The sequence below is a fragment of the Gymnodraco acuticeps genome, unplaced genomic scaffold (assembly GCF_902827175.1).
Source record: "Gymnodraco acuticeps unplaced genomic scaffold, fGymAcu1.1, whole genome shotgun sequence".
Taxonomy (NCBI): Eukaryota; Metazoa; Chordata; class Actinopteri; order Perciformes; family Bathydraconidae; genus Gymnodraco; species Gymnodraco acuticeps.
In genome coordinates, this window is record NW_022991569.1 from 39,601 (window position 1) to 65,536 (window position 25,936).

General features: G+C 42.2%; 1 pseudogene; it reads left to right on the plus strand.

Moving 5' to 3' along the window:
• The first annotated feature begins 13,076 nt into the window (after positions 1 to 13,076).
• LOC117533582 lies at positions 13,077 to 13,973 on the plus strand (annotated as a pseudogene).
• The last annotated feature ends 11,963 nt before the right edge of the window (positions 13,974 to 25,936 follow it).

The window sequence follows — 25,936 nt, forward strand, 5'->3', positions numbered from 1 at the left end:
CAGATCCGCTTCCCATTTAACAGTCTCATCTTTGTCAAACTTTCTTATGTTATTTCTCTAACACGTAATGAAGGTTATTAAGCGTTTTAGCTCCTGTGTTGTTAATATTGACCGCCATTTCCTTTATGAAGTAAAGCAGTCTCCCTGTATGTCCTCGCGCTGTCCTCACATCCCCGGACCCCCAGACTCGGAGGAGCACAGGGATGTCAGTATTGTTTATGAAGCAGGGTATAGAAAGTACATTATTAAAATTAAAATACTATTTATTTACTTTTCCAAACAGTGAGCAGCTGCAGCATGTGTATTGCAGGACATGTGTAAGCGTGCAAGCATCTTTGAGTTGTAGAAAAGCGCTAGGCCTATAGGCTATAAATATAATGTATTATTATTATTATTAGGCCTATGTGTTGGACATGTGTGGTTGGACTCTGTCTCACAGGCAGGTTGCAGTGTAACATCAGAGGAGACTGGGCCAATTGTACATTCTCAAACTGCACCACTTTGAACTAACTAAACAATGCAGAGATTATTTCTATATAATTTTATTCAATAATCGTAACGAAATTCAACAGTATGAAGTGATTTGTAAATAGGAATACAGATTTGACTTAATGTTTTCATAAATATATTTTTCTCCCAGTTTGTCATGGGACTTATTTGTACCCTCTCAAAGAACCGGAATCGAGAACCGAAAATAACCGGAATCGAAAAGCAGAACCGGAATCGTTAAAATCCAAACGATACCCAACCCTATGTGTGATGCAGTAAAATCTTACCGCTCACTTACGTTAGCGGTGTCGTAAAAAACGTGGGAAAATGTCAAATACGATGGCGAAGAAGAAGATTCCAGTGGCCCCAATTTTTGTCCATTCTGGACAAGTGCAAAAAGTATTCGGACAACTACATTGCCAAACTCACTTGTCCATGGACAAGTACTCTCTAAAAACTTTTTCTCACACTGAATAAAGAACAGGTAGACTACTACCATTAGTTTGTTTTAACATTCACATGTTTCAGCATTCCTGACCATATAAACACTCAGCCGTTTTATTTTGTAACCTGTTGGGGGAGAGATTTAAATTGAGTTTTTCTCCAGTAGCTGATTTGCTGTGATTACAGCAGCACTGGATAGTTGTGCGCCACCTTTGGGTTGTTCTCTGAATCAGTGTGATTGGTAAAAAGTTGCTCACTACAGAAACAGAAGAACTGTGCAAAGAACGCATCTCTGAGGAGGTTTTGACATTTTGCTTGTGCCTCGTTGTCAAGGCAACAGTGGTGTGAAGAGGAACTGCAGTTTTGGGGGATTTCTATTGTGCAGAGGACAACGTGTGTCTGCTGATTGTATCACATTGATCCAAGAGTTTCCATCACAATGCCAGAGAGAGTTTCCTTGAGCCCGCTGACCAGGGCCGTTTCTAGCTTTTTGGCGACCCTGCCACTGAGTACAGCTGCAGAGGACAATGCATCACTGACTGTTCTCCTTATGACAAGATCTTGAGACAGGCTTGTCTCAGACTGTTCAGACTCTGAAGAAATTATGCAATGATTTTAAAGCATAACTGTGCAAGAGTTTCCAGAGGGTGGTGTAGAACGATATGCTTAGTGTTTAGGAATGGAGGCTGATTTTTTAAATGATAGTTGGGAATACTGAAAATATTACAGTTTAATATTCTTGTTTAGCAAACAAGACATCTGATTATTATGTCACACAGTATAATCTTGACATAGAAACTAGCTATGGGTAAAACGTGTGGTTGTTATACCATTGTTATCATGAACAAAAAATAAATAAGGAAATAGTATCTGCTTAAAGATGAACGGATTTCATATCCTAGAGAGGATTAGTTATTGTGAATGCTTCACAAGGTATTTACTAATGTATTTTAAAGAACCAAATTTAAAGAAATTGAATTGACTTGATAAATAAGTGAAGATAAAAAGTTGTATTACCCATTAATTAATCAATTGGTAAATTAAAAATAGCAGTAAAGAGGAAACTATTAAAGTAAAATGAGGAAATAATCCTAAAACACTGAGGGTACTGTGGGATAAAGCGGGAGACATGATGGAAATATTCACTACACTTTAAGCAGTGGGTGTTTTGGAGTCAGGAGTACAGAGTAGAACAGATTATTCAATATTTTCATCATGTGGAAAAATTATTCTTATAGAGTTTTTATTCATGTGTGAATTTGGTAGAGATTTCATTTGTTACAGTATTGATCTACAGTTTAAAGGAATAGTTTTAGTAACCACTCTATAAGATCAGACACATATTTATTTATATAGGTCATGTTGAAGGGAAAGCTAGTTCTAAGCAAAATAATAGTATTTCAATTTGAGGTATTGGTTTCACCATTGTGGCATATATTACTACAGGAGAACCTTTTATGGGAAATAACTGTTGTTTGTCGTCCAAAATGTAGAGTTTAAAATAAAAATAAAAACAGCACATTTAATTTTGAAAAAGCAATTTCATTGGAAATAATGTGGGGCCTTCAATCACCCATTGTAATGGTGCATATTATTGACGGCCAATAGGGAAAAGGGGTCACTTGACCCACCCTTCAGTGGTTTTTAAAATCTTACTTGCAGCTTTACAGGGAGCGCACGGCACCATATTATGAGTTTAAAAGACAAAGCGTCACCACCTCCTAATGGACATCCATATAATTAGTAATTAACTGACATTGAGAGATGTTAAAGAGTAAAAACATACCTACCATAAGTGATAATTCCTAAATTCAACTACAAACCATTGATGAAATGTTTTTAAATCCTTGATAAAGGAAGGAGTGATTGTTACATATTCGGACACCCAAGGTTCCACGCACTGTTAAAGAGGTTAACATTGTTCTTTAAGTGGACCAGAATTGAAGATAAATGAATATGAGTTATTAAATACATGGCAGAGCTTTACAGATCCTAATAATGTTTTGACTCAAGAAAATAATTATATGCACAAGTTTCTGAAATAGATCTATTAGACATTTTAATATAGATTAGGTGTTAATAAACTCAGTAGTAGTACTATAAGGAAGTGACATTTTTGGCTAACACATTTCAGGGAATGTGGGAAACAGCTGTCCCAATGAAAAGTTAGAAATGTCTGGAAAAGTATAGATGTAATCGTGAATTAATTAATGATGGCGCTCCATATATGACAGATTTGTGTAGACAAAGAATACTGGCCTATGCTGAAATATCAAAGTCTCTGCAGAGCACGACATATGGCCAAAAAGACTGAGACCAAATGACCTTTGACCCTGACTGACAGTGTTACTTGAGAAAGGCACTGTCGATGACTGACTCTGGGGTGAACCTGACCAAACTTGACTTTACAACCTGACAGTGTGAGTGTGAGTGTATGTCTGCATGTAATCAGTGTAACTGCATGATTTAAAACAATGACTGATCAAGCATGTTTTTGGACTAACACATTATTCTGGGGCTCTGTGGGAAATGAGAGGTGTCCTATAATTCCACAAAATTGGAAAACCGCACTTGTGACCCGTTTCTAATCTACTTGATGATATTTTACTCCCACAGGAGGTGGCGGTTTGCAAAATGTGAAGTTTCTTTTAGGACTGAAAGATGGAGATAAACACTTATTTTCATTGGAGTGTTTACTGTGGAAAATAATGGATGTACATTTGTGAATAATGTTTGGTATTTTCTTATAATCAATTATTACCTGAAGGTTTTCTTCCCATACAGGATTTTGTTACACATGAGTTCATGTGTCAAAAGGGTATAATGTATTATATCAACATGGCTGTAAAATTCACAATCTACATTTTTCATTTAGGCCTTTTGAGAAGCTGCAGTGCTGCATGAGTGTTTAAAGGACTTTTAAAAGGGCTAAATAGATAATATTTTCACAGGGGGCGTCTAAATAGGGCCCAGATCAGGAATCTGAAGTATGGAAACTTAAATCCACCCAGAATTTTTTTTTCAATAAAATGTCAAATTACTCACATAATCCTGACTGACGCGAAGAGTCTGAGAGGCTAGTGCTGAAGAAGAGAGGTCCATCCATCCATCCATCTTCTCCCGCTTATCCGTGGTCGGGTCGCGGGGGTAGCAGTTCCAGCAGAGAGCCCCAAACTTTCTTTTCCCTGGCGACATCAACCAGCTCTGACTGGAGGAGGAAGGAGTGGCAGACCGGGGTGGTGGTTCCCCTTTTTAAAAAGGGGGATCAGAGGGTGTGTGCCAATTACAGAGGCATCACACTACTCAGCCTCCCCGGGAAAGTTTACTCTAAGGTACTCGAAAGGAGGGTCAGGCCGATTGTCGAACCTCAGATTGAGGAGGAACAATGCGGATTCCGTCCTGGTCGTGGAACGACGGATCAGCTTTTTACTCTCGCAAGGATCCTGGAGGGGGCCTGGGAGTACGCTTATCCGGTCTACATGTGTTTTGTAGACTTGGAGAAGGCGTATGACCGAGTTCCCAGGGAGTTACTGTGGGAGGTGCTGCGGGAGTATGGGGTGAGGGGGTCTCTACTCAGGGCCATCCAATCTCTGTACTCCCAAAGCGAGAGCTGTGTCCGGGTCCTCGGCAGTAAGTCGGACCCATTTCCGGTGAGGGTTGGCCTCTGCCAGGGCTGCGCTTTGTCACCAATCCTGTTTGTAATATACATGGATCGGATTTCGAGGCGTAGTCATGGGGGAGGGGGTCTGCAGTTCGGTGGACTAAGGATTGCACCACTGCTTTTTGCAGATGATGTGGTTCTAATGGCTTCATCGGTCTGCGTCCTTCAGCACTCACTGGATCGGTTCGCAACCGAGTGTGAAGCGGCTGGGATGAGGATCAGCACCTCCAAATCTGAGGCCATGGTTCTCAGCAGGAAACCGATGGACTGTCCACTCCAAGTAGGGAATGAGTCCTTACCCCAAGTGAAGGAGTTCAAGTATCTCGGGGTCTTGTTCTCGAGTGAGGGAACAATGGAGCGTGAGATGGGCCGGAGAATCGGAGCAGCGGGAGCGGTACTGCAGTCGCTTTACCGCACCGTTGTGACGAAAAGGGAGCTGAGCCAGAAGGCAAAGCTCTCGGTCTTCCGGGCCATTTTCGTTCCTACCCTCACCTATGGTCATGAAGGATGGGTCATGACCGAAAGAACGAGATCGCGGATACAAGCGGCCGAGATGGGTTTTCTCCGCAGGGTGGCTGGTGTCTCCCTTAGGGATAAGGTGAGAAGTTCGATCATCAGAGAGGGACTCGGAGTTGAGCCGCTCCTCCTTCGCGTCGAAAGGAGCCAGTTGAGGTGGTTCGGGCACCTAGTTAGGATGCCACCTGGGCGCCTCCCTAGGGAAGTGTTCCAGAAACGTCCAGCTGGGAAGAGACCAAGGGGTAGACCTAGGACTAGGTGGACGGATTATATCTCTTCGCTGGCCTGGGAGCGCCTTGGGATCCCCCAGTCAGAAGAGAGGTCAAATTGAAAAAAATTCAAAACATGTGCTTGGCGCTCCGAGCCTTTGAGAGTGTGTTGTTTAACTTGTGTGGAACCCGCTTGCAAAATGTGGGGACCTTCGAGAAGGTCAAAACCGAGGTCAGAGGTCACGTTTTCATGCCGTACGGTGCCATTTATGGCACAAAGGAATGTCCGACCACTTTGAACTTGCTCTCATTAGAACCGGCTCGAAAAGTACATATAGATTGATGCCTCTGCTGCTCCTAATGTCAAAGGTTACAGCTTGAAATGTAACAAAGCTCCAAAGGTCAAAGGTCACCTGTGTATGGTATACGCTACTGTTTTTGCCACTTAGGAAGGTCCGAACGCTTTGAGCTTGATGTCATTTGAACCGTCTCGGAGAGCAGATGCAGATTTATGCCTCTGGTGCAACTAAATGTCAAAGGTTATGGCTTAACATTTTAACAAAACCTTCCCTTAAGGCCTTTTGAGAAGCTGCAGTTCTGCATGAGTGTTTAAAGGACTTTTAAAAGGGCTAAAGAGATAATTTGTTCACAGGGGGCGTCTAAATAGGGCCCAGATCAGGAATCTGAAGTATGTAAACGGTAACACACCCAGAACTTTTTTTTCAATCAAATGTCAAACTTTCTCACAAAATCCTGATTTACTCGCTGGAGAAGAATGAGCAAATTGAAAAAAATTCAAAAAATGTGGTTGGCGCTCCGAAACTTTGAGAGTGTGTTGTTGCACTTGTGTGGAACCCGCTTGCAAAATGTGGGGACCCTGCGACCTTCGAGAAGGTCAAAACCGAGGTCAGAGGTCACGTTTTCATGCCGTACGGTGCCCTTTACGGCACAAAGGAAGGTCCGACCGCTTATAGCTTGCTCTCATTAGAACCGGCTCAGAGATAATATGCAGATTGATGCCTCTGGTGCAACTAAATGTCAAAGGTTATGGCTTAAAATTGAACAAAACCTTCCCTTAAGCTGTTTTCACTCTCACTCTTATGGTGATAGGGCACACCACTTTCCCCGCAGGCTAGGCAGTCAAGAGTATTCTAATTAGCTTCGGCTTGATGTGTAGATGTGATTTGATGTGTCGTGTGTCCCCCAACTGGGACCTTGTTTTTACTGAAACATGATGTTTCGAAGTATATTTCCATTGAAAATGCTAACCACTAGCCGCAAAGCTAGCATCACAGCCACTGCTCCGTTTGCGGATACTTTGCACACGTTTTTCACACGCTAGGAGTCTGGGAGTACTTCCATTCGCTTCGTCTTGGTCTGTAGATGTGATTTGATGTGTCGTTTGTACATTTTGATGGCGGAAAAGACAGGGAAATGTCCCGTTGATATACATACTGAGAAATATATATATATATGATAGACTTTTCTCTAAGTAAACTCTAAGAGGCCCTGTGTCGCAGTGAGATTATCGCTACTCTTTGATGCGGGAGACCCTGGTTCGAATCTCCCTTGGGCTCTCCATTTTTAATTAAGAGACTATTGGTTGTTTCTTTTTATTTAGTCAAATCTAAATGTTGGATTTTAAGTATGATAACTCAATGACTGTCCACCGTGACAATATGCCAGCTCACTTACTCTATATATCAAATTCAGTTATTGATTACTCAATGAGCAAAAAAAACAAATGATTTAACTATTATATTATAATTAGGGCCGGGACTTTAACGCGTTAATTAAGATTAATTAATTACACAAAAATTAACGCGTTAAAAAAATTAACGCATTTTAATCGCACTTATTTTTGCACCGTGGAACGTTTCTCACTGGATGAGTTTCAGGCGTACCGATTATACTGGAGCACCAACTAACGTTCATGACTTCAGACAACAACAAACCACAGTGAACAACAGTGGGAAATGTTGTTTTAAAAAACGGACGGATGGAAGCGTTGATAAGAGCACGGTTGTGTGCAAATTATGCAAAAAGGAATTCGCATATCACCGCAGCACATCAAGCCTCAAGTATCACCTCAATGCAAAACATATAGCAGCTAGCGTGGAAGCTAGCGTGGACGTTAGCCTCTTTTATCGCGTTCACAGCAAAAAGAGCCGGTACTAAAATTAGTTAATGAGAACCTTTTTACCCCCACGAAAGTCCCTGATAGAGAGCAGAGAGCTGCTAGAGAGCAGGGACTTTCGTGCGGCTCTCTTGTGAGAAAAGAGCTATATTTCTGATTGGCTGGGCGGATTGCAAACCACGCCCCGTAAAACTCCCAAAAAGTTTTGTGAAGCCGCCATTTTATTATCCTCGCATTAGCATTATTAGCATTAGCCCAGCGCAGAAACGCAGAGAGACTAACTTATGGCAACACAAAATAAAACATGGGAGCGGTGGAGATGAGGAGGTGTCGGCGTTCTGGCGATTTACTCGGAAGGCTTCAGTAGAAGCTGCTGGGACTCCCAGCAGCTTCTACTGAAGCCAGTCCCCAACTCCGGGGACTTCCGGCCGGGGACTTTGGGCGGCAGTATACGCCGTGAAGTGGTTTGCGGCCTGCCAGTAAACCCAAAGCAGAAGAAGAAGAAGTGACGTCAGCGGCTTCATTTGCCTAATCCACCCCCAGGTTCAAAGAGTTCTCATGAACCTTTGTGGGAAAAGTACTGCGGTGTGAATGCGCCTAATGGTATACTAAAATCCATGTGAAAAAAAATTACTTCTCACTGTTCTTAGGTCAAATATGTATATGCGATTAAAAATGCGATTAATTTCGATTAATTAATTACAAAGCCTCTAATTAATTAGATTAATTTTTGTAATCGAGTCCCGGCCCTAATTATAATATATGTGTCCCTATCTGAATTGAACAGCATTGAGATGAATCTGCATGTCCTCTTCGACGCGATTCCAACGAGGCCAAGCTCAAAGCTGTCGGACCTTCCTTTGTTCCGTGTACAGTACTAAGAGCCATTTCATTTTCTTCCCCTCCCCCACCACAAGCCTGTCAGATTCTAAGCAGTGCAGTAGCAGTGATATAAGCGTTGCTTTTTGATGCGGGAGACCCCGGTTCGAAACTCTTCTCAGACTCTCCATATTTGAAGTTGATTATATTATAGTTAGTATTATAGGTTTATAGGTTTATTTATTATGGAATTATTAAATATAAAACAATTGTGTTGAATTAAGAGAGGGATAATGGGTTACATTATAATTGATGTCAGGGTGAACAGTGAATGTGTGAAATGCTAATATTATGCTAACTGCTAGTTGCTAAGCTAACTGCTTACATTTTGTTACCTACATTTTTCATTTAGGGATTGAAAGAAACCTGCCGTCCCAACTCGGATGTTCAATCTGACCATTGATTGACAGTTTTAGAATGAACCTGCTCCATGTCTATAAGATACTGTTTGATGAATGTTCACATGTTTCTAAATATTGATTGAATTATAACAGGGATATAATGTAGATGCAGACTCAGTGATCAAGTTCTTAGTCACGCATTACATTCCACTACATGGGTTAGAGTGAGGTCAGACAATGGCAGCCATTTCAAGAACCATGACCTACGCACAGTAGAACAGTCCAAGTTTCAGAGCCGTCTATCACCCCCAATCTCAGGGAAAGGTAGAAAGAAGGAACCAGAACATCAAACAGAAACTCAGCAAAGCATGTGACGAGACAGGCATGAACTGGCTAGATGCCTTGCCTCTAGCCCTCATGTCAATCATAAGCTCCATTAACAGAGGGACAGGTTTCTCCCCATTTGAGCTGACACATGGCCACCAATTCCCGGGCCCAGGAGCCTTGAGCATAGGAAAGGAAGTAGAGGTCGTGTTCAAAACCATACTACCGGCAACTTAAGGGCTTGGTATCAGGTTTCTCCACACAGGTTACTGACGCCAAAGGGGGACCCGAGAAGCACGAGGCCAACACAGCAGAGTTCGTCTGGCTGAAGGTCATCAGGCCTAAGTGGCTCAACCCCAGGGTTTCCGGCCCCTACCGAGTGACCCAGAGGACCTCCCATGCCGTCCGCCTAGAAGGAAAGGGGGACAACTGGTACCACTGGAGCCAGTGTGAGGTCGGGAAAACACCTGCGAGGACCCTAGACGACATCAGGACAGACCTGGCCCTCGTCAAGGAAATCGACCCGGGAGGCGCCATCAGCGGGCCGGAGGAGGAGGATCGGGAGGACATCTCTAGCGGGCCGGAGGAGGAGGATTGGGAGGACATCACTCCAGCAGTCGACCCGGGAGGTGTCATCAGCGGGCTGGGGGGACAAAGACACGGCAAGCCAAGACGGCACAGGGGACTCCACTCTCCGCTGAAACAGGTTGATATAGCCGGTGTGGAGTTTGTTTTAATATCCCATTTTTTGAGGAACTTTGTTTAATAACCCATTGTTTGAGGAACTTTGTTTTAATAACCCATTTTTTGGAGGAACTTTGTTTTAATAACCCATTTTTTGAGGGACTTTGTTTAATAACCCATTATTTGAGGGACTTTGTTTTAATAACCCATTTTTTGAGGAACTTTGTTTATCAACCCATTATTTGAGGGACTTGATTTATCCCATAATTTAAGGGATTTGTATATTTTTAGCCCATTGTTTAAGGGATTTGTTTATTTTTATTCTACACAAATATGTGTTAAAGGTTCCAGGAAATGTTGAAGGTTTTTTTTAGGGCAGACACAGTAATCTCTCTTCAGACTCGGAGCGAAACGAGTACCTTTCAGAGGCGCTTAGAAGACCTCCGTGAGATAGGTAATAAAACCCGGGTTGCTCCCTCACCCCTGCTAACTTGGATCAGTTGGTGGAAGAATACTGTGACGGAGCGGGTGACAGAGTGACTGACAGCCGACACACACACACACACCACACACACACCAAACATTTCCTGTTCTCTTCCGTCAAATGAACCATGCAATTTCTTATTTATTTTACGTTTGTTTAATTATGGGGAATGATTATGTTAACAGGTGGTTAACCTGTTTATGTTTGGGTCGGATTATTTTGTTGAAATGTGGTTTTGAGTTGATTGTGTCACCTGTTGACGGTGAGCCTGTGGGAGGGGCTATGGGGTCAAAAGGGACGGTGTTGGTTCCTTGTTTTTTCGGACTGTGTCACTCGGAAGAATGTTGCAATGAAGGCAACAGTTAGGACATATTTGGGAGTTGGTTGCAGAGAAGGCAACCCAGAGCATGTTTACTCTAATGAGGTATGGACGGCCTGTTTGTGGATTTTATTTTGTTGTAACTTGTGCTGGTTCGCTATTTTTTTTTGTTGCTGATATAAATAACGTTTTTTTTGGAGCTTAAACAACCGACTAAGCCATGTATCGAATGGACGAATTGAACCCCGTCACATATGGTGTCAGAAGTGGGATGGCTAGTCGGAGGAAGCTGGGCAGCGTTGCGGAGCGGCGAACGGGACTACGATCCCGGCGTCAGCAGCAGGAGGAGAGCGCGGCTGCCGGGTCAGAGCGGGCATGGGAGACGGAGGACGAGGATGAAGACGGGTCCTGGGTGGGCCCAGCGGCTCCTGCGGCCTCGGGGTCTGCCAGTGGACCAGGGCGAGAGGGGTTCCTGTTGGCGGAGCTTCGGGACCTACGGACTTCTGTTTCGGTTGGTGATCCGTATCTTTGGTCGGACTCCGATGGCTGGCCTGGTCGGCCGGCGCCTGGGTGGAGGCACTGTGCGGTGCGGAGATTCCACAGTGCCAGTGCGGTGAGGACATGCGAACTGTTTGTTGCGGTTTGGGACGCATTGCCAAAGCGTGGAGGTGGCTGTTTGCCTTTCCAGGTTGCTGCACATCGCCAACCTTGGGGAGGGAGAGGATAATGTGATGGAGTGGGTCACAGAGTGACTGACTCTGCCACTGACAGCCGACACACACACACCACACACACACCAAACATTTCCTGCTCTCTTCCGTCTAATGAACCATGCAATTTCTTATTTATTTTACGTTTGTTAATTATGGGGAATGATTATGTTAAGAGGTGGTTAACCTGTTTATGTTTGGGTCCGATTCTTTTGTTGAAATGTGGTTTTGAGTTGATTGTGTCACCTGTTGACGGTGAGCCTGTGGGAGGGGCTATGGGGTCAAAAGGGACGGTGTTGGTTCCTTGTATTTTTTCAGACTGTGTCACTCGGAAGAATGTTGCAATGAAGGCAACAGTTGGGACATGTTTGGGAGTTGGTTGCAGAGAAGGCAACCCTGGGCATGTTTACTCTAATGAGTGATATTTTGTTGTAACTTGTGCTGGTTCGCTATTTTTTTTTGTTGCTGATATAAATAAAGTTTTGGAGCTTAAACAACCGACTAAGCCATGTATCGAATGGACGAATTGAACCCCGTCACAAATACTGATATACAGTGGGGCAAAAAAGTATTTAGTCAGACACCAATTGTGCAAGTTCTCCCACTTTGCTATAGCCAAATTTAAGGAAGAGATTCCACCAATACTTAACTCGATAGCATGTCTGCATGTAAGGGAGGAAACTTATACAAAATGTACACCACCCCAAATTGATCATGTTGTTGATAGTGCTACAGATGCGCTGCGAATAAAATTAGACTCTGTTGCTCCTTTGAAAAAGAAGAAAATAAAACAACATAGATTAGCTCCATGGCATAATGCCGAAACCCGCAAAAGTCGAGACAACTTGAAAGGATATGGCGTTCCACTAAACTTGAAGAATCTCATTTAATTTGGCATATTACTCTCAATGAATATAAGAAAGCACTGCGTAAAGCGAGAGCAGCCTACTACTCTTCATTAATAGATGAGAATAAGAATAATGCAAGATTTATTTTCAGCACTGTAGCCAGACTGACAGAAAGCCACAGCTCGATTGAGCCTTCTATTCCCATAGCACTCAGTAGTAATGATTTTATGTGCTTTTTTAACGATAAAATTGTTACTCTTAGAAACAAAATTAATGACCTCTTGCCTTTGACCAGTATAGTGTTATCAACAGCTCCCGGAAACGTAAGTTCTAATATTACACTAGATAGTAAACTAGAATGCTTTTCAGCCATAAACCTTGAATAATTAAATTCAATGATTCTCTCTTCTAAACCATCAACGTATATGTTAGACCCAATTCCAACTAAGCTGTTGAAGGAAGTTTTTTCATTAATTAGCACTTATTTATTAAACATTATGAATATGTCTTTATTATCAGGCTATGTTCCACAATCATTCAAAGTAGCAGTGATAAAACCGCTTCTTAAAAAGCACAACCTCGATCCAGAGGTTTTAGCCAATTATAGACCTATTTCCAATCTTCCGTTCCTCTCAAAAATTCTTCAGAAAGCGGTCGCAAAACAGTTGTGTGATTACTTAAAAAACAATGATTTATTTGAAGATTTTCAGTCTGGCTTTAGAACACATCATAGCACAGAGACAGCTCTGGTTAAAGTCACAAATTACATTCTAATAGCTTCTGAAAAGGGACGTGTCTCTATTCTTGTTTTGCTCGATCTCAGTGCTGCATTTGATACTATCGACCATGATATCTTATTGCAAAGACTAGAGCACTTAGTTGGCATACAGGGAACTGCTTTAGACTGGTTTAGGTCCTATCTATCTGAACGCTCTCAGTTTGTACGTGTCAATGATGAATCTTCCACGCAAACCAAAGTTAGCCATGGAGTGCCACAGGGCTCAGTGCTCGGACCTATTTTGTTCACATTATATATGCTTCCGTTAGGCAATATTATAAGGAATCATTCTGTACATTTTCATTGTTATGCGGATGATACTCAACTATATTTATCAATCAAGCCTGATGAAATTAATCATCTAAATAATATTCAAGACTGCCTCAAGGACTTAAAAACGTGGATGACCTTAAACTTTTTGATGTTAAACACGACCAAAACTGAAGTTATTGTACTTGGCCCGAAGAATCTACGAAACAAATTATCTAAGGATATACTAACTATGGATGGCATTAATTTGGCTTCCAGTGAGACTGTAAGGAATCTTGGTGTTATATTTGATCAGGATTTATCCTTTAACGCCCACATAAAATCAATTTCAAGGACCGCCTACTTCCATCTACGTAACATTGCAAAAATCAGGCATATCTTGCCTCAAAACGATGCAGAGAAACTAGTCCATGCATTTGTTACTTCAAGGCTGGATTATTGTAACTCTTTATTATCAGGGTGTACCAAGAAGTCAGTGAAGTCGCTTCAGCTGATTCAAAATGCTGCAGCTCGTGTACTAACCAGAGTTAGGAAAAGGGACCACATTACTCCTGTTCTGGCTGCCTTACACTGGCTCCCTATAGAACACAGGATATAATTTAAAATTCTTCTTCTCGCCTACAAAGCCCTTAATGGGCAGGCGCCATCTTACCTTAAAGAACTCATTATACCCTACTGTCCTACTAGGGCATTGCGTTCCAAGAATGCAGGGTTGTTGGTTATTCCTAGAGTCTCTAAAAGTACAATGGGAGCCAGAGCCTTTTCTTATCAAGCTCCACATTTGTGGAATCAGCTTCCAGTTTGTGTTCGGGCGGCAGACACCCTATCCGTTTTTAAGAGTGCGCTTAAGACCTTCCTTTTTGATAAAGCTTATAGTTAGGGCTGATTAGATTCAGCCCCTAGTTTTGCTGATATAGGCTTAGTTTGTCGGGAACATCTTACTTCTTCCTTCTCTCTGTCTATACATGTGTACTCTCATGTTCCGATTAACCCAGCTTCCCCAAATGTCTTTCTTTTTGGTGTCTATATACGCCGAGATCCGGAGTCATGGATGATCCTGCGCTCCTCTGTCCTGGATCGCGAGCCCTGGATCTTGAGTCGTGGCTGTGGTCCTGGATCATAGGTCCTGGATGGATATCCTCGTGGATTCATCTTCCTATTATACACACATGCATTTCCAAACATTTGGACTACCTATGTTGCAAATGTATTATCTTTTCAATTTACACACGGCATCTATTGCACGTCTGTCCGTCCTGGGAGAGGGATCCCTCCTCTGTTGCTCTCCCTGAGGTTTCTCCCATTTTTCCCTTTAAACTGTGGGTTTTCTTCGGAAGTTTTTCCTTGTACGATGTGAGGGTCTAAGGACAGAGGGTGTCGTATTGTCATACTGATATTTTGTACAAACTGTAAAGTCCACTGAGACAAATGTAACATTTGTGATATTGGGCTATATAAATAAACATTGATTGATTGACTTAAAAAGATGAGAGAGGCCTGTAATTTTCATCCTAGGTACACTACAACTACGAGAGACAGAATGGGGGGAAAGAATCCAGGAAATCACATTGTCGGATGTTTAATGAATTAATTGGTAAATTCCTCGGTAAAATAAGTATTTGGTCACCTACAAACAAACAAGATTTCTGGCTCTCACAGACCTGTAACTTCTTCTTTAAGAGCCTCCTTTGTCCTCCGCTTGTTAACTGTATTAATGGCAACTGTTTGAACTCGTTATCAGTATAAAAGACACCTGTCCACAACCTCAAACAGTCACACTGCAAACTCCACTATGGCCAAGACCAAAGAGCTGTCAAAGGACACCAGAAAGAAAATTGTAGACCTGCACCAGGCTGGGAAGACTGAATCTGCAATAGGGTAGCCGAAATTGCCTTTTTTGGGCCGTTTTCTCATTGGGATACCCAGGCCGTGGGACACCATATTAGGTTATGGGACAACCAGGGCAGTTTGGTGTCCACTGCCAGTGTATGACTCCTGAAGTGGGATGCTGCCATGGTGAGTGCGTGTATCGGACCCTAGGTGGCGCCATAGTCATGGGGGGGGGGGGCAAGGGGGTGTCCACAGATCGATATGGTGTCCCACTTCCCGTGGGGAGGGTGTCCATACATCAATATGGCATCCCACTTCCCATGTAGGGGTGTCCACAGTCATGGGGGGGGGGGGGGGGGGGGGGGGGGGGGGGGGGGCAAGGGGGTGTCCACAGATCAATATGGTGTCCCACTTCCCGTGGGGGGCGGTGTCCATGCATCAATATGGCATCTCACTTCCCATGTAGGGGTGTCCACAGATCAATATGGCATCCCACTTCCCATGTAGGGGTGTCCATACATCAATATGGCATCCCACTTCCCATGAGTGGTATACACCAATCAATATGGGGTCCCACTTCCCATGATGTTGAGATCTGTTTAAAGGTCTTTGGAAAGGGCTAAATAGATGATTTTTCTGATTCTGAAGTATGGAAACTTAAATCCACCCAGAATTTTTTTTTCAATAAAATGTCAAATTACTCACATAATCCTGACTGACGCGAATAGTCTGAGAGGCTAGTACTGAAGAAGAGAGGTCAAATTGAAAAAAATTCAAAACATTGTTCTTTAAGTGGACCAGAATTGAAGATAAATGAATATGAGTTATTAAATACATGGCAGAGCTTTACAGATCCTAATAATGTTTTGACTCAAGAAAATAATTATATGCACAAGTTTCTGAAATAGATCTATTAGACATTTTAATATAGATTAGGTGTTAATAAACTCAGTAGTAGTACTATAAGGAAGTGACATTTTTGGCTAACACATTTCAGGGAATGTGGGAAACAGCTGTCCCAATGAAAAGTTAGAAATGTCTGGAAAATTATAGTTGTAATCGTGAATTAATTAATGATGGCGCTCCATATATGACAGATTTTTGTAGACAAAGGATACTGGCCTATGCTGAAATATCAAAGTCTCTGCAGAGCACGACATATGGCCAAAAAGACTGAGACCAAATGACCTTTGACCCTGACTGACAGTGTTACTTGAGAAAGGCACTGTCGATGACTGACTCTGGGGTGAACCTGACCAAACTTGACATTACAACCTGACAGTGTGAGTGTGAGTGTATGTCTGCATGTGATCAGTGTAACTGCATGATTTAAAACAATGACTGATCAAGCATGTTTTTGGACTAACACATTATTCTGGGGCTCTGTGGGAAATGAGAGGTGTCCTATAATTCCACAAAATTGGAAAACTGCACTTGTGACCCGTTTCTAATCTACTTGATGATATTTTACTCCCACAGGAGGTGGCGGTTTGCTAAATGTGAAGTTTATTTTAGGACTGAAAGATGGAGATAAACACTTCTTTTCACTGGAGTGTTTACTGTGGAAAATAATGGATGTACATTTGTGAATAATGTTTGGTATTTTCTTATAATCAATTATTACCTGAAGGTTTTCTTCCCATACAGGATTTTGTTACACATGAGTTAATGTGTCAAAAGGTTATAATGTATTATATCAACATGGCTGTAAAATTCACAATCTACATTTTTCATTTAGGCCTTTTGAGAAGCTGCAGTGCTGCATGACTGTTTAAAGGACTTTTAAAAGGGCTAAAGAGATAATATTTCCACAGGGGGTGTCTAAATAGGGCCCAGATCAGGAATCTGAAGTATGGAAACTTAAATCCACCCAGAATTTTTTTTTCAATAAAATGTCAAATTACTCACATAATCCTGACTGACGCGAAGAGTCTGAGAGGCTAGTGCTGAAGAAGAGAGGTCAAATTGAAAAAAATTCAAAACATGTGCTTGGCGCTCCGAGCCTTTGAGAGTGTGTTGTTTAACTTGTGTGGAACCCGCTTGTAAAATGTGGGGACCCTGCGACCTTCGAGAAGGTCAAAACCGAGGTCAGAGGTCACGTTTTCATGCCGTACGGTGCCCTTTATGGCACAAAGGAATGTCCGACCACTTTGAACTTGCTCTCATTAGAACCGGCTCGAAAAGTACATATAGATTGATGCCTCTGCTGCTCCTAATGTCAAAGGTTACAGCTTGAAATGTAACAAAGCTCCAAAGGTCAAAGGTCACCTGTGTATGGTATACGCCACTGTTTTTGCCACTTAGGAAGGTCCGAACGCTTTGAGCTTGATGTCATTTGAACCGTCTCGGAGAGCAGATGCATATTTATGCCTCTGGTGCAACTAAATGTCAAAGGTTATGGCTTAACATTTTAACAAAACCTTCCCTTAAGGCCTTTTGAGAAGCTGCAGTTCTGCATGAGTGTTTAAAGGACTTTTAAAAGGGCTAAAGAGATAATTTGTTCACAGGGGGCGTCTAAATAGGGCCCAGATCAGGAATCTGAAGTATGTAAACGGTAACACACCCAGAACTTTTTTTTCAATCAAATGTCAAACTTTCTCACAAAATCCTGATTTACTCGTAGAATCAGACAGGGTTTTGCTGGAGAAGAATGAGCAAATTGAAAAAAATTCAAAAAATGTGGTTGGCGCTCCGAAACTTTGAGAGTGTGTTGTTGCACTTGTGTGGAACCCGCTTGCAAAATGTGGGGACCCTGCGACCTTCGAGAAGGTCAAAACCGAGGTCAGAGGTCACGTTTTCATGCCGTACGGTGCCCTTTACGGCACAAAGGAAGGTCCGACCGCTTGAAACTTGCTCTCATTAGAACCGGCTCGGAGATAATATGCAGATTGATGCCTCTGGTGCAACTAAATGTCAAAGGTTATGGCTTAAAATTGAACAAAACCTTCCCTTAAGCTGTTTTCACTCTCACTCTTATGGTGATAGGGCACACCACTTTCCCCGCAGGCTAGGCAGTCAAGAGTATTCTAATTAGCTTCGGCTTGATGTGTAGATGTGATTTGATGTGTCGTGTGTCCCCCAACTGGGACCTTGTTTTTACTGAAACATGATGTTTCGATGTATATTTCCATTGAAAATGCTAACCACTAGCCGCAAAGCTAGCATCACAGCCACTGCTCCGTTTGCGGATACTTTGCACACGTTTTTCACATGCTAGGAGTCTGGGAGTACTTCCATTCGCTTCGTCTTGGTCTGTAGATGTGATTTGATGTGTCGTTTGTACATTTTGATGGCGGAAAAGACAGGAACATTTCCCGTTGATATACATACTGAGAAATATATATATATATGATAGACTTTTTTCTCAGTAAACTCGAAGAGGCCCTGTTTCGCAGTGAGATAATCGCCGCTCTTTGATGCGGGAGGCCCTGGTTCGAATCTCCCTTGGGCTCTCCATTTTTAATTAAGAGACTATTGTTTTTATTTTTTTATTTAGTCATATCTAAATGTTGGATTTTAAGTATGATAACTCAATGACTGTCCACCGTGACAATATGCCAGCTCACTTACTCTATATATCAAATTCAGTTATTGATTACTCAATGAGCAAAAAAAACAAATGATTTAACTATTATATTATAATTAGGGCCGGGACTTTAACGCGTTAATTAAGATTAATTAATTACACAAAAATTAACGCGTTAAAAAAATTAACGCATTTTAATCGCACTTATTTTTGCACCGCGGAACGTTTCTCACTGGATGAGTTTCAGGCGTACCGATTATACTGGAGCACCAACTAACGTTCATGACTTCAGACAACAACAAACCACAGTGAACAACAGTGGGAAATGTTGTTTTAAAAAACGGACGGATGGAAGCGTCGATAAGAGCACGGTTGTGTGCAAATTATGCAAAAAGGAATTCGCATATCACCGCAGCACATCAAGCCTCAAGTATCACCTCAATGCAAAACATATAGCAGCTAGCGTGGAAGCTAGCGTGGACGTTAGCCTATTTTATCGCGTTCACACCAAAAAGAGCAGGTACTAAAATTAGTTCATGAGAACCTTTTTACCCCCACGAAAGTCCCTGCTAGAGAGCAGAGAGCTGCTAGAGAGCAGGGACTTTCGTACGGCTCTCTTGTGGGAAAAGAGCTATATTTCTGATTGGCTGGGCGGATTGCAAACCACGCCCCGTAAAACTCCCAAAAAGTTTTGTGAAGCCGCCATTTTATTATCCTCGCATTAGCATTATTAGCATTAGCCCAGCGCAGAAACGCAGAGAGACTAACTTATGGCAACACAAAATAAAACATGGGAGCGGTGGAGATGAGGAGGTGTCGGCGTTCTGGCGATTTACTCGGAAGGCTTCAGTAGAAGCTGCTGGGACTCCCAGCAGCTTCTACTGAAGCCAGTCCCCAACTCCGGGGACTTCCGGCCGGGGACTTTGGGCGGCAGTATCCCATGGGCAGTATACGCCGTTTGCGGCCTGCCAGTAAACCCGAAGAAGAAGAAGAAGAAGTGACGTCAGCGGCTTCATTTGCCTAATCCTCCCCCAGGTTCAAAGAGTTCTCATGAACCTTTGTGGGAAAAGTACTGCGGTGTGAATGCGCCTAATGGTATACTAAAATCCATGTGAAAAAAATTGCTTCTCACTGTTCTCAGGTCAAATATTTATATGTGGTCAAATATTTATATGTGATTAAAAATGCGATTAATTTCGATTAATTAATTACAAAGCCTCTAATTAATTAGATTAATTTTTTTAATCGAGTCCCGGCCCTAATTATAATATATTTGTCCCTATCTGAATTGAACAGCATTGAGATTAATCTTTATGTCCTCTTCGACGCGATTCCAACGAGGCCAAGCTCAAAGCTGTCGGACCTTCCTTTGTTCCGTGTACAGTACTAAGAGCCATTTCATTTTCTTCCCCTCCCCCACCACAAGCCTGTCAGATTCTAAGCAGTGCAGTAGCAGGGATATAAGCGTTGCTCCTTGATGCGGGAGACCCCGGTTCGAAACTCTTCTCAGACTCTCCATATTTGAAGTTGATTATATTATAGTTAGTATTATAGGTTTATAGGTTTATTTATTATGGAATTATTAAATATAAAACAATTGTGTTGAATTAAGAGAGGGATAATGGGTTACATTATAATTGATGTCAGGGTGAACAGTGAATGTGTGAAATGCTAATATTATGCTAACTGCTAGTTGCTAAGCTAACTGCTAGTTGCTAAGCTTGTTTTACCATTTAATTACATTATTACATTACATTGCATTTAGCTGACGCTTTTATCCAAAGCGACTTACAATAAGTGCGTTCGTCCAACAAAATACAACTTGAAGAAAACAGAATCATAAAAGTACATCAGGTTTCATAGAGCAAAAACATTTCAAGTGCTACTCAACTGGCTTTAGAAAAGCCAGTCCTTTATTAGTATAAAAGTGCTTCGTTAATAGTTATATCGCTCGAAGTGGAGTCGAAAGAGATGAGTTTTCAGTTTGCGCCGGAAGATGTGCAAGCTATCTGCCGTCCTGATGTCAATGGGGAGCTCATTCCACCATCATTTCCTCCTTGATTTTAAGATTAATCCCTGGATTATCCTGGGTTTCCTTTGTGTTGGTTCCAATGCTCATCATGTCCTGGGTTAAGTATTTTCTTAGTATGATCCAAAATCTCAGCTGGTTCTAAACGATGTTCCCTCGTCCTTGATTCTGACCAAAGTGATTATCTTGTTGGGGCCAACTGCCCTGTTAAATAGAAAGTCCTAACGGCTAATCCTAAGAGTTACTACCGCCCCCCCCCCCACCTTTAATTTTTCTGTGGTGTTAGGACATCTCGTAAACCAACTTCACAGAAAGAGACACTTCTTTTTGTTGTAGAGATTGGCTGTTTGAAGAATTTCATGCAAGATTTTATGTCGTTCACCTGTTTTGGCCTCTCTCCCAACATTAATTCCTCCTTTGTTTGGGATTTGGTTTTCCTCCCTCTTTTGCAAAGTGTGGGAAACAAGGAGGAAAATAACCTAAAGCCCATAACTCCTATTAACAGTGCAGCACCAATAGCCAATGCATAGCCAATACCCGTCAAAATGCTCCCAACTAAAGGCTGTACTATTCCCATTGTTAAATCCTTTGCAGTTGTTATTATCCTTGAAATACCTATTTTTATGCCTTGACCTGTTGCATAAAAAATCCCTTTTACCAAATTCCAATCTGTCATTTTCCAGCCCGATTCTCCGGCCCATATCTGGAAACAGAATCCAGTTTTTTGGATAAGATTAAACATCGGAAAATATACACCGGTTATATCTGAATTGATGTTAGTATACCCAGGACTTTGATCCTCTGATACTTGAGGCCGTTTCCAGTCCGGGAACAAAGTTCCATATTTCAGCAAGCAGAGTTTTGTCTCCAACCACCTTATTTTCCCCAAAGTAATCATCTCTGGATCCATACCTGGCCAATTTTCTGTATCCTTCACTATCTCTGGACGCGCAAATTGTTTAGATCTGATGGTTTTTCTTATTGTTATATTTGTGTCCATGAAAGGGGATTGATCCATGCAGTAACTAACACAGTTAGCACATTCTTTCCCATTTGTAAATCTGGGAAGTGATCTGGGCATCTTTCTGAAAGGTCTTCTCAAGATTTTATTGTTACTAACTGTTCTTCTTAGTACATTATCTATCAACCAACGAGCTGTCTCATGTGAACTTTGAGCAGGAAAATAGTCATAGCCATAACAGTAAGTTGTGTCAGTCCGCGTGCAATAATCAGCAGAATAATATCCATACCTCAAATCTGCACACCTGCCTATGGTAGAATACAACGCGTGTGGGTGGGCCATATAAGGGGCTATTCCCAAAACATCATTCTGGAAATGTTCTCCTATATTGTTAGTTTGATTTGCTATTCTTACAAATGGTGCAGATATCCCTTCGGCCCCATGATTTTGAATCAAATTTGCGAGTAAAATTTCCCCCTGATAAAATTCCCAACACTTGGGTTATTATGAAACGGGTCATGTTTCTATGCAGGGGCTCAGTTTTGGAGTTAAGAGCCATGTTAGCGCAAATGGCGACATTATGGATCTCCCCAACTGTCATTCCTCTGCCAGTATATCTAACTGTAGTCCCACGATCAAATTGAATCATTTGCCACCTCAGTATATTTTCCTGCAAATCCTCCCAACAGGTTGATCTGCTCCATTTTCCACATTGCGTTCCTTCTGTGTCCTTCACTCCTTCTGCAGTTTCGCAATATTTTTGACTTTTAGTTACATTAGCTATTCTGCACATAGGATAGAGACCATCATTTTCCATGCGAGTTGTCTGCATACAAGTTTTTATTTCAGACCAAGTTGAGGCAAGATCATTTTTTAGCCAATTCTGAACTTCGATATTAACTATGTTAGGAACCCAAATGCAATGTTCTATTTTCCCACTGGGTCTTAATCTGTACACTAGCCATGGAATATTTTTCGGGTAAGATTGTAAACGTTGCCCATAGGTAGTAAATAATGTCCATAAAAATCCTTCTTATATGTCCATGGTTCTTAAAGCACATCCCTCACATCTCTCCTCTAGAGAGTGAGTCGCTTTTCTGTATCTATTTATTGGATTTTCATAGGAGTCTTTAAAAAGTATCCTAGTTAAATCCCCAAATTCCGAAATCCAATTTGCTGGATCAGAAGAGGTCAAAACATTTTCCATAGTTTTAATGTCAACGTATTCAGTTGTCCTCCCTGTTGGATCCATTCTATAGGTATCATTTTTAGCGTCAAAAGAACAGTTTTGATAATGTTTTAGCCTATAGTCTGGAATTAAGGAAAACATATTATGTGAAGTTGAATTCCCTATGAAGCTATAACATGTGTGTGGGCCATACAAATCAGAATCCCTATGTTTATAAATTCCTTGAATTCTCTTGTTCTCTACCCAGATATCAAGAGCGATTGAGGATTTGTTTCTGCTGGGGCTGATAACATTCCCAGAGAGTGCATCGAAACTCATCCAGTCGGTTTCACAAGTTTGGTTATTTAAGATTGTAGTCAGATTGTCTGTATTCATTATGTGCGCCCATCCAGCAGTTATGTCCGTTTTAGTGTTACACTTGCCTTCCTGAATGCATTTTTTGGTTCTTAAATCAGGGGCCTGTATTCCCCTGCTTTTCAGCCAAGATAAGAGGTTCTTTCTCCATCGTGTGTGATTGATCCCTATCTTGCTGTTTTTATGACCTGACAGTTTAAGGTTGCTAGTGCAAGGTATAGCTGTGTTAAGCCATTGAGTCTCCCACATCATTCCTACTTGGGTTTTAGTGGTGAGATTATAGACTTGGCAGGTTGTTATCTGTCTCTGTTTGGTCGTAAACATAACCCCTCCTGTAATGATACAACAGCATAGTAGAATTATAAACATTGCTTTTCCCCAACTAGCTTTGTGATACTTAGGGTTGTCTGGATCAGGTTTTGGTAGCAAAGTTGGATCCAATGTTGATAAGGGTAATAAGGAAATGTGTTTTTCAGGATCATCCTCCATTTCTTCCTCCCTCTTTTGATCCTGTAAAATACAGAGGGGGAGGTCTGTTAGATTATGGCCCTAAGTATCCGCTGGTACCAGCACTCAGTAGGTTCAGGCACAACCAGTTCCATTCTTAAAATGTGCGTGCAAGCTGTTCTGCACCTTCCGGCTGAATCACGACACATCGTTATCTTAAATCCCAGTTTATGATCTGGTTTAGTTAGACGCTTTATGATCTGAGCAGTGGAGGGATTTTTTCACAACAAGCCAGCTGTAATTCGGATCAGACCGAGTAGACAGATTTGTAACCCAATCCATCTCCTCGTTCTGGGGTTTTGAGCATAATTTCAACGCCTTAACGCTAAATGGTTTATCCTCCAACATCTGTAATAGTACATTCTGGAGGGTCAGCCTGGTAACCTTTTGCACAGGTAGTAAAAAACAGCTCCCGTCTTTCGGGTGAGGGATGGACAAATAGTTTTTCAATCTGTTTTTGACAACCATTTCGGGATGGAACACCATCAAGATGTTCGGGATATTGTTGTTTTATCATCCTCTGTAGGGGTGTGTCAATTTCCGTCAGATTTTTCATTGAGGGAAACATTCCCCAGTTTCCTTGGGGGTCCTCTCCTAAAGCCCAAGCTTGCATGATTAAGGTGATGTAAGTTATTTTCACCCCTGGTGCACTGATTAGCTGCATATGCTTCTGAGGTAACAGCTTCAGGACATTTAATTAAACCTACTTCAGATACCATGCAGCGACACTTTCCCCGGAAATGTCCTGGGTTATTAACTCTGGTAATCACTGTTCTTAGTCCTATTATCAGATAGCAGTCAAGGCAGAAACACAGTCTGCACTGAGGGGGCCCTTCCACGCCTGACACTTTTATGGGGTCGGGGCTGGAAACAACCTTTTTGGTCTTTGCATAGCTTTTCCTTGCCACACAATTGCAGATACTGTTATCCCACATTCTGCACAGGAACCAGGTGTATATTTTCTCCATGTAAGTAGATGAATTCTCTCCTCCTTGACTGGGGCACAACCCTCCCAGGCAAGCTCCAAAGTTTTACAAGATGACCCCACAAAAAGGCCATCCTCCCCTGAGGTAGAAAGCACATAAACTGCCACAGCATGTGCACAAAACATGTCATCAGATGTGAGACTGATCTCATCAACAGTGGATGGGTAGGCTGTAGTCATATTGCTTGTGGACGGGTGGCGCAGTGGTCTGTGCATCCGATCATCAGATCAAGGGGGAGTGCTGGGGAACTCCAGTTCGAAACCCGCTCCTGCCGCCACTGCGTCAGGCCGTTGTGTCCTTGGGCAAGACACTTCACCCGGATTTGCTCCTGTGGGTATTGTCCACAGTACATGTATAATACCAATGTGTACCTGTAAAAGCGCCTCGATGACCTCGAGGCGTGAAGATGGACGGTGTGGCGCTGTGCAATGATCATCATATCAAGGGGTGAAACCCGCCGCTGCTGCGTCTGTAAAGCCGGTGTGTCCTTGGGCAAGACACTTCACCTGAACTTGCTCCTGTGGGTATTGTCCACAGTATCTGACCATTGCATGTATCATATATGTGTAATGTGTGTATATGTAAAGCGCTTTGAGTCATTGATAAAGCGCTATAATAAATGTAAGGAATTAATTAATTATCTGGATTTTAATCTTAGTTAACTGGCCCTCTCTGCTTGAGTGAAACTACGTTCCCAGAGACTGACTTCACGGTATCCAAACCTTCTAATTTTATCATAAGCTGACCCTTCTCTGGATTGCGGCCCTTTCTGGTCACCCACACCTGATCCCCAACCTGAAATGGAAGAGGGGTGGCAGTTAGATATGCCCTGTTCTTTGCCCTTGGTAGCTTATCCATACATAGGAATAAGTTGAGCCTTGTCAAATTGATTGGAATGTCCCAATTTGTTTTACAGTTTTTGATGATCCACTCTTTGGCTGCTCTGACACCTCTTTCTGCCACCCCATTGGTTTGAGACTTATATGGTAACGACCAGCTGGGTGTGATTCCATTATCCTGCAAGAGTGACAAAACTTTCTCATTTTTAAAATGAGTCGCATTATCCATTCTTATTCTCTTAGTTTTGGAAAAATTACTGATATGTTCTGCCAGTTTAGTGTTCCCTGTCGCTCGGGTCAGAGGATAGACATGTTTATGACTTCCTCCATTATCACAGATCACAAGGAAATACTTGTTCCCACTGGGAGTGCGGGTCGGAAAAGGACCTGCTATGTCCGCACTAAAACTGATTAGTGGTTCCTCCTCTATTATTTTAAGATGTTCAGGATGAACTTTTTTGAACCCATCCACCTCTGCACATTGAAGACATGATGAACGTGTGTGTTGTAGGTGCAGTTGCAGTTTTGGTATGAGGATTTTTTTGCTTAGACAATATTTTCTCATCCGAACTAGGCCTACATGGCCTAAACTGCTGTGTAATTAATCTACTACCTGAGGAGC